The 10266-nt window shown below is 39.4% G+C and overlaps 1 pseudogene; it reads right to left on the reverse strand.

The window, feature by feature from the left end:
* Positions 1-9898: 9898 nt before the first annotated feature.
* Positions 9899-9992, reverse strand: LOC116873501 (annotated as a pseudogene).
* Between the last annotated feature and the right edge of the window lie 274 nt (positions 9993-10266).

The following is a 10266-nucleotide window of genomic DNA, read 5'->3' on the forward strand; positions in this document are numbered from 1 at the left end:
GCAATTCCAGGTTTTGCTTGTGAACATAATGCTAAAAGTAACCCGCTAAAAGTAACCTTCTAGAGTATCTTCAATGACCCAGAGCAATTAAAGGGACAAGCAGAGGACCACAAGATGATAATGAATACAGAAACATATATCTGTTATGCCTCCCTGACACAGAATTAGACGTAAGAGATCTGGTCATTAGAAGCTTTGCTGACATGCCTTATCTATATTTTTCAAAAGCATTTTGACTATGAATTATTTTTATTCATCCCTAATGGCAACCCTGGAGGGTTTATATATCTGTATCCTTATCTTCTAGATGAAGACACTGGAAGCACTGATAAGTTATGCGATCTGTCCAAGGCTATAGACCAAATTGGGACAGTCTTGGACTAGATCCAGACTTTGTGCCATCTAGTCCATGTCATGTGTTCTATTCCACCTGAACCAATATTTAAGTGAGCTCATTAAAGAAGCTTAGAGAAAACTCCCAAAATTCTCTATTTGAGCAATATAATTTGTTCTATCATTTGTTGATCCATTCATCCCTCCATCTACAATCATTCACTGACTACCCTTTCTGTATCAGACACTGCGTTAGATACTGCAGATAGAGCATGAAAACACAATCCTTACCTTACAGAGTCCTTCCCTCCAGTGAGGAAGGTCAACATGTAGTCAAAGAATGACAAAACACCATGGTAAGGGCTATAATAAAGGTCTGTATAAAGTGTAATGGAAGCACAGAGGTGAGAGAATTATTTCTGACTAAGAAACAAGTAAGGAGGTGGTCAATGGAGGATTCTCCAATGAGGTGATGGCTCAATTCAGTCTGAAAACATTCACTGGATTTCTCCTAGCAGACAAGAGCAGAAAAGGCATCCTACATGCTTCAAAGAGTAAAGCATGAAGGGCACAGTGTATCAGGGAAGAAAGGGTTGGAAAACTATGCAGAGGATTTTGTAGAAGGCCTTATGTGTCATCCTAAAGAGTTCAAGCTTTATTATCTGGAGGTAAAGAGTAAGGGGAAGGTTCTCAGCGACAGCAATGGGGTAATTATTCTGTTTTGCAGGGATCCTGTGGAAAGACTATGTAAAATAAGATGGAAGATATTAAAAGCACAGCCACCAAGTACAAGGCTACTGCAATGCAGTAGGAGAAAGTTATAAGGATCTGAGGTAGGATCAAGGGAAGTAAAGGCCCAGGACTGGGTAGAGGAAATGGATTTGAAAGATAATTAGAAACAAAATCGTTTATTGGATTTTATTTATGGTATACATAGGCATGTATTCCCTGATTCTCAGCTTCTCTGTTCCTTCAGTGTTTAGGTGACACGATACATTAGCCCTTAAGTTTCTAAAGACGGGAATGAAGGTTTGTCAAAGGGAAACTGTTATTCTCTTGAAATCACACCTTGTACTGTGCTCACAATATAACAGGTATATTTGCGAATGAGCTTTTGGCTTATGACTGGCTGACATCCTATGACAGGATGGACTTTTCTCCAATTTGCCAAGAAACCAAACAGCAATATCACAATAAAAAATATTGTGGTTACATGTCCCTATGCATAATAGAAGAATTGGTAAATTCCTAAATATACCTTTTCCAGACACCAATTGCTAACATCACTGCAAACTTCAAGGAAAATATTTGTTCCAAACTATAAATAGGTAACCCAGATTTTAAGTATTTAAGATGACCTATCATGATTCAAGGCAGCTTGTGACAACATGTAATGCACAGTTAAGAAAATGATTGTATGGTAAGTGGGTTAAGCAAACTCTGGAGCCAACTGCCTTTCTTCAAATTCTCCCTCTACCATTAAGCTGTAGGATCTTGGACAAGTCATTTAAAAACTCTTTGTGTCTCAGTTTTTTTCTTCATTTCTAAAAGGAGACAAGAAACTAACTGCCACAAAGGTTGTTATGAGTATTAATGAGTTATTATATGTACAAATCTTAGAACAGCTGTGACATTATTATTATCATAGCTGTTATAATCGCCCAATTAAAGAAAGGCAGACTCAGGACTTAACAACATGAATGGGTTCTAGCCAATATTCTTAATTATGACAGTAATAGTCTGGCTGTCTTCAAAATCCAAAATAAGATAGCATCATCATTATTAATTATAATAAGAACAAAGGAATTATCTTTTAATCACATCCAAGTTCCTGGCTCTGACGTAAACACATGATTTACTTTGAAAACTGCAATCTCAAGAGATTAGACCCGTTTTAATTTTTTCCTAGTTTTCCTTTAAAACCTGGTAAATATAGAACATCTCTTAGTTTATATAAAAACTTTTTTGAACTCAGTGATATTTTAATCTTGAAGTGAAAAAGCCCATTCTTTTATGCCCAGTATCGCTTTCCCTTGTCCTACATTTCTTCCAATCTTCAGAAAATGCTCAACCCATTCATTCTCCTGAAATTTGACAGCTAAATCTGGGCTTTAAAATAAAGAAAAGGAGGGCACCTGGGTGGCTCATTTGGTTAAGCATCTGCCTTCAGCTCATGTCATGATCTTGGGATCCTGGTATTGAGTCCTGCATCGAGCTCCCTGCTCAACAGGGAGTCTGCTTCTCCCTCTGTCCCTCCCACCCACCACTCCTGCACTCAAACTCTCTCTCTGTCTCACAAAAATAAATAAATAAGATCTTTAAAAGAAAAGGAAGCATTTATTGAAAACATAGTAAAAGCTCAATAATGGTTTGTCAGACCAGACAAAAGGAGCAGAGAGTATGCTCACCAGATAGATATATGGACTCTTATTTGGTCCTCAAGACATCACCATCACATAAGGTAGTGATTATTACCTCTGCTGTGCCTGCAAGAAATCTGGAAGATGCATGGCCTTGCTTGGGGTCACACCATTAATAGGCGATCTGACCTGAGGTCACTTGATTATATGTCCCTGCTCCCAGCCCTAGCCACCAAGGCGATTCTTGGCCTTCAGCTCCTCTTGATGATGATCTTAATTCTCTTAGACAAAGTTGGCCTCTCCAACATATTAAGTATCTCATTAAGCGTTTCCCAAAATATTCAACTCCATTACTTCTTTTTCTTCTGAGGTCAACTCAGCAGCCTGAACAACATGCAGAAATTCACATGCAGACACATTTTGGTGGAGTACAGTATTGTAAACAACTTTAAATACACAGTATCCTTATCTTAAAATCAATGTATTGAGTACAGGTGGAAATTCAGAAACTAGCATGATTTTAGACGGTGGTCATTTCAAGCACCTTTTAGAGACTGCACTGGGTTCACATTTTATCACTGTTACAAAATAAAGATTAGTTGATTAAATGGAATGTAAAAGATCACTACGCCTTCTTTAAAAGTGTTTCATGAAATGACCCTTTAAAAACAACCTATTAGCTGTCAGATGCCTTTCAAATATATATATTGCATCCTAATTAGAACAGAACAAACAAACAAACAGCTGAGGCCTTTAGGGTCCCCAAGATCATAAAACTTTCGGACTCTTTTCTGACATCAACAGCTTCAGGCCCCACTCCTCCCCTGGACAGTTGGCGCCTGAGGCTGCAGCCTTGACAGGCAGCCCGCAGCAGCTCGGACTGAAGTTGTTCTGGCAGCAGAAGGAGGCCCCAAAAGCATCTGATTATTTTAAAATGTGCTTTCATTGTGCTGCTTGCAGCTGTGAGTTAATTTTGTTTAAAAAAAAGAAAAAAAAAGACCATTTGCTTCTTTAAAATCCAGGTTTTTTCGCCTCTGCAGAGCAGCTGCACGAAGAGCAGCATTAACTTCAAAAGCCCCCTGCCTCCCTGGGAGCACCACTCTGGGAGGTTGCCTTCCTCACCAGCAGGGAATCAACACTGCAGCAGAGAGCGCACGCTCCCGAGGTTTTCTCATTGGCTGCTTTGTGCAGATGGACAGGAGGATGGACCAACCGCAGAGCAGGCAGAGTCCTGAAAAGTACCTTGGACCTACTCTCAGCCCTTTTACAGATGAGAAAACTCAAGGACAGAGAGGTTAAGTGACTGGCCTAAGATTTCACATCTAGTTAATGGCAGCCCCACAGTGCATATAATTTGGAACCAGGAGCAATGGGGTGTGGGGAGATAGAGATAGGGGTACAATCATTAGACAGATCCTGCCAGGGAACATTCTTCTTCCCCAAGGCAGGATTTATTACAGCTGTCCCCCTGATATCTTAAATATGCCACCACTGGCTCTGTTTCTCTCCAGGTCCATTTCTGAATCGCCTTCTCAATACTCAATAGAATTCTGAGCTGCTTCTCTCCATGCTCACCGTTTGCTACAGGTTCACTTCCCTCAAAAAGTATCCCCTCTCCAATGCATCATACCTTATAAATTGTAACCAATTCAATTTGACTGCAACTCATCAGATGTGAATATATGTCTAGGTTAAATTTACTTTAGCTTTTGCAATCCACATTGCTCATGGGGTTTCTTCTTTGACCACACTGCCAAATTTGGCAAGGGAGTTCTAGAGCCTGGTTTGGAGCTTCTTTGGTCAGCATATGTTAACCAGTGTCTCTGTGAATCCTCTCAGGTTTCCACAGATTGAGAATGAGCCACACGCTGATAAACAGTGGTGATCATCTCATCTCTGCCATTGCCCCGTTAGCAAGAAGGCAGCTCTGCCAGTCACTTGCCAATCAATTTCACAGAATGTAGGTTGTGCTTCACCCAATTCAAGTCTCCTAATTAATGGAGTGACAAAATTTTGACATTTTTTTGGCTTCTCTGGCTCTTGTGGGAATTTGGGGAAGAGAATTGAAAGAGGTTCAGAAGAAGGGGGAGAGTGAGAAAGGAGAGAAGAATACACGCTGATTTAATGGGTCTTTGCCAGTTTGGGGCTAATAGCAATTTTTATAATAAATAATCTAATTATGAAAGTAAAAAGTGTTCAATGCAAAAAAATCTTTACAAATAATGGAAAAGAAAAAATAAGTGAAAACCACTTAATTTAAATTTGATCTGTTTTAGTTCATGGAATGAAAACCTCAATGCCACCTAGCCTAATTAATCAGGTAATATGTTAGCTCATTCTAAAATTAGGGCAGACTTTAACATTATGATTCAGAGATATGACAATGCCACCACATAAAAAGTCTCATGACCCCTTTGCTCTGTCCTTTCTGCTTCAGTTCACTCAAGGCCAGCTTACCCCTAAGATCACAAAATCTCTTCCAATATCACCTGGAACTCCAGGTGTCCTTAACCACCTCAGGGAGAGAGACTAGTATCTCCTACCCAACTAAAAGTCTTTTAGCTCTGATTAGATCCAATGAAATTATCTATAGCTGAACCAGACATTAATGCCAACATAATGCTTTTCATTAAATGGTTTGTGCCTGGATTCTGTGTCTATACCTAACCTAATAATCATCACTAGAGGGATGGGATCATGCTGATTGATCTCATACAATGACTGACCACCCACAGAACTCAAGGTGAAGGTCAGCCTTACCAAATTGCATGGTTGCTGCACATGGTGTGGAGGTAGGGAGGGGATGATGGGATGGATGCTGGGGAATCTATCACACTGTCTTCCATACACTAAGCAATGCAATTTCCTAGGGAAGAACTATTCTTAGTATTTTTGCTAAATAGCTCCGAACACACACTTGGGGTATGTGTGTGTGTGTGTGTGTGTGTGTGTGTGTGTGTCTCAAATCAGAATTACATTGTATATACTATTTTATGGCCTCTATTTTTTCTGAAAAATATATCAGAATTTTCTCTGATGTCATGTCATTAAATATTATAAAAATTATTTAAAAGCCTGCATGGAATTTAAATAACCCTTAATATCTGAACATTCATTAAGTTGTTTTATTTTCATCCTTACAAATTAAGCTACAATAAATAAATTTGTACATATAGCATTGTTCACATCCAGGCTTATATCAACAGGATGAAGTACCAAAAATGGAATTCATGAGTAAAAAGTATAAACAAAACTTTTGGATACTCATTACAAAAGCACCACCTAGAAATACTGTACCAATTTTATACTCTGCAATAGTATATATTAACATATTTAAATATCCATACCTGTTATATTTTTAAAGTACCCAAAGTATTTAAAAAAAAAATTGTTTAGGGTGCCTGGGTGGCTCAGTGGGTTAAAACCTCTGGCTTCGGCTCAGGTCATGATCCCAGGGTCCTGGGATCGAGCCCCACATCGGACTCTCTGCTCGGCAGGGAGCCTTCTTCCCCCACCCCTCCTTCTCTCTGCCTCTCTGCCTACTTGTGATCTCTGTCTGTCAAATAAATGAATAAAATCTTTTAAAAAATTGTTTAGATTAGTAGTTAAAATCTGTGGAGGAAATCAAAAGGAGAGAGCACTAACATATTAAAAACATGGAATTCAGCATATAGAAACTTTTGGGTTTTTTTTCAATCAATAATACCTGGGCTTATTCTATGAGGAAACAAAAAAATAAGATCATATTTGTATGAAGAAAAGAACTAAGTTCCCCTCAGGATCTATAGTATGCTACTCCATTAGTCCTGACTCTTTGATATGTAAATTAAAGGCATGCAATTTGAGCTGGCTTACGCAAAAAAGAGGTGAATTTATTGACTCAGATGACAAGGAAAAGGAAAAGTGTAATTGGGAATGACTAGAAGGAAAGATGTGATGGTACCAGGATCTTTCCTCTCTGTTAGCTCTCCTCTAACCATCCATGTGTTCTGCAAATCAGGAGTCTCTAAGAAGATAATGCCCCAGCTTCTGAGTCTGCATTTCTCACCTCCACACTAGAAAGCATCACTTGAGCCTCAGTTTCAAAGATCTAGGACTATATTTGGATTGCTCAGGCTCAGTTCATCTCTTGCTTTGGGGATATTAGTGGGGGGGCCAGGCGGGAGCAATCAGTCACTACTTGATCAGCAGTCCTTACACCAGGGTCATGAACTAAGTAGAGAGGAAGAGTTCCTCTAGAGGAGAATGGTATTATCACAAGACAGAAGCATGTTAAATGGACAAAAATGACTCATAAATATTATCTTTTAAAATCCTTAAACAACTTTATGACAGAGTTACTGTCATAAATGTGCAGAGGAGGAAACTGAGTCTCACAGAAATCCAACTGGATTGATTCATATCTCTGACACACACATTTTCTCTATCTCTCTCTCTCTCTCTCTCTCTCACACACACACACACAGACACACAATAGGATGACAGGGCTAGAATTTAAACCCTGATCAGTCTAATTCTAAATCCTACACCTTTTCGCTAATTATGCATGAGGCACTCTTCAGCAATGTGACTATTACATAAGGAAAGATACTATGATTATATGTCAGATGATAACAACCACCCTACCCCCACAGCCTCCACCATGTGACTCTATACTACCCTGGCTTGTCACTAATCCACGTGGGAGCACATTTCATATATGTCCACCATCAGCTCTCTCTCTGAACCATAATTGTCCAGGGTTGCTGTGAATCACAGAGCAGTGGGGAAGAGGGGGCATATGCTGGCAGAAACAGCCTGTCCTCAGCCCTCTCTAGGTCAAATTACTAGCATTTATAGTAATAAAATATGCTGAATTTCCATTTGTTCACCTTTCAATCATGTTATCTTCTGTACCCCAGAACAATGGACTCAGTCTCCCCTAAAGTACACGAAATGGCTTCTCAGTATCCAGTTTGTTCCTCTCATTTTGTCACCTAGGGAATAATAATCACAGAGATTCAACAATTCCCCCAGAATTAAAATTAATATCATAGGTGAGTTCAAACTCAAGCCCCTCCTCTCAATCTAGTGATCTCCTCCTCACACATGGATGTTTCAGTCACTCCAAAGCAAACTGGACTCTTAGAGTGAAAATGAGTATCTGGAAGCTGGTCCAGAGAAGAAGGATACAAGACCATGAGTATCTGTGCAATTCAAAAGAAGAGCATCCCACTGTCTCCTTGCAAAGAGAAACACACATCCAATGATAGTGGAAAAGAGTAACTGAGGTGAATAGCAGCAGAGTACGAAAGCAAAGTCAGCAAACATTCATTACGTACCTATTATGTGCCCAAATGCCTTTTATGTGCAAGGTGCTGGGACAGAGCAATAACAACACAGATTGGGTCACTGGCCTCATGAAGAGAGCTATCTATTGGGGAAGTTAGGCACTAAAATGTCGTAGGAGTGATGGCTATTTTAAAAGGTCAAGCAGGATACTGGGGGAATGCAAAGTTCATGGATGGCAGTAAGAGGGGTCACTCAGAAGAGAAGAGTTTAAGCTAAAGAATGAGCAGGATATGTTCAGGAGCAGGTGAAGTGGAACAGTGAGGCAAACAAAGGAAAGAGCGTGTGCAAAGGTCCAGAGGTGAAGAATGTGATGATGTGGGAGGTCTGAAAGCTGGGCCTGTGGTTGGAGCATGGAGGGAGACACAGGGTAGAACAACTGTCCTCAGGGGCAAGTTGGGACCAGAGTAGGAAGAGCTCCACGAGCCAGGTCCAAGAATTTGGTCTTTATCCTGAGGACAATAAGAAGGGTTTTAAGCAGGGAGATGCAGAATTATCCCTGTGTTTTTAAAAGCTCATTCTAACAGCAGCATCAAAAGATTAGAAAGGACTGAAGCTGAATGTTGTGAAAAACCTCTTAGGAGGTGCTTGCACTGGTCTGATTAAACCACAGTGGTGGCTTAGGTGTGAGTGCTGGCAGGGAGGAAGGGGCGGGACTCAGGATTTGCTTCCATTGTTCCCTGAACCATGCATAACAGGAAGAGCAAAATCAAACCTAAGGTCTATACATGAGTATGTGTGGGGGTTGAGGGGGTCTATAAGAATTAGGAGAGAAAAAATTCCCATTGTCTCCTGTTGGCTATGAAAGGATTAGAGAAAGAAGTATACAGAAGAAAAATAAAATTAGGTGTAGTAACTCTGATTCACAGACACTATTTCCTGGCCAGATGCTGCAGTAGAAATTTCAGAAACACCCGCTAAAATCATAAATGAAAATCCCATATTCGTAACATTTAATGAGAATACAGGCTGAATTTACAGCCGCTGAATGTGCAATATGGATGAAGATGTTGATTTACCCATGGAAGATGGAAATATATATGATAAAGGAAAACAATACCCAGAAATGTGATAAACATTTGCATGAAAATGAGTCACTGGAAAAACCCCAAACTTCTTCAATACTTTATGTACTAAATTATCTTCAGAGCAGTCAAAAAGAAGTAATAATAAATAATAATAGTGCATTTTCCTGCCATTAATTTTTTTTTAAACTTCTGTTGACTTCAATGGAAGTTCTGCATCTAGAATGTGGCCCAGGAAATTTATAGTCTGTAACTCAGAGACCAAAGACCTTGAACATCAAGAAAATCTCTTACCCTTATTTATATACACTGTTCTTTATCACAAAGGAAGAGCTGGTACCCATTCCAAGTAACCAATCATTATGCAAGAAATATTCTGACTCACCCAGCATCCTTAATCAGTAAATGCTATGCCAATGGAAAGAGAGTGGGAAGAAGTCACAGCATCCATTAATAAAAAATGACTGGGGCTTTCTATCAACAGAAGCATCATTAGGAAACGTATGGTAGGAAAATAGTAGGCTGTAGATTTGTGGTGGCAGGGATGGCAATGGAATACTAACATTTATACCCTCTTAACCACTTTGTTTTAAAAGAATGCTGGATTTCAGGTACCAACACATGTACTTAATACAGCATTTTGTATGTTTAGTTTCTTGCTAAATTCCTGACCATACTCTCAAAAGATGGGACCGCCTTATCTGATCCTTTGGCCCGGGAGGGGCCTCTAAACACAAATATTTCTCTTTTATTTCCAGTTTTATTGAGATATAATTAACATATAATATTGTATTTTAAGGGGTACAACTTAATGATTTGCTATATGTAACTATTACACCATAAGTTTAGCTTAAAAATATGGAATGTTTCATGAATTTGTTTTCACAGAGGTCATGCTAATATCCTCTGTATCATTACAATTTCTTAGTATACATGTGGTCAAGGTGAGCACCAAAGATATTTCTAACAGGTAACTGACTGCCCTTTCCAGAGCATATTTTCCAAGAAAGCACCGATCAATTCTTAGCAAAAGATAGATCAGATATGAAGGGGCAGGGCCTCAGATTAATCCAATACTTCCTTGAGCACTCTCCTCCCTTTGCTGTACTTCTACTCCCCATCATGAATCCTGGAGTAAATTAAGGAAGTAGGATTTACATTTCCAATAAACTGTGCAATCCATACCTCAACTGAGGATGCTTCTCGGTCACATAGTAGAC

This window comes from Lontra canadensis, unplaced genomic scaffold (assembly GCF_010015895.1).
Source record: "Lontra canadensis isolate GAN:19392208 unplaced genomic scaffold, GSC_riverotter_1.0 scaffold33, whole genome shotgun sequence".
Taxonomy (NCBI): Eukaryota; Metazoa; Chordata; class Mammalia; order Carnivora; family Mustelidae; genus Lontra; species Lontra canadensis.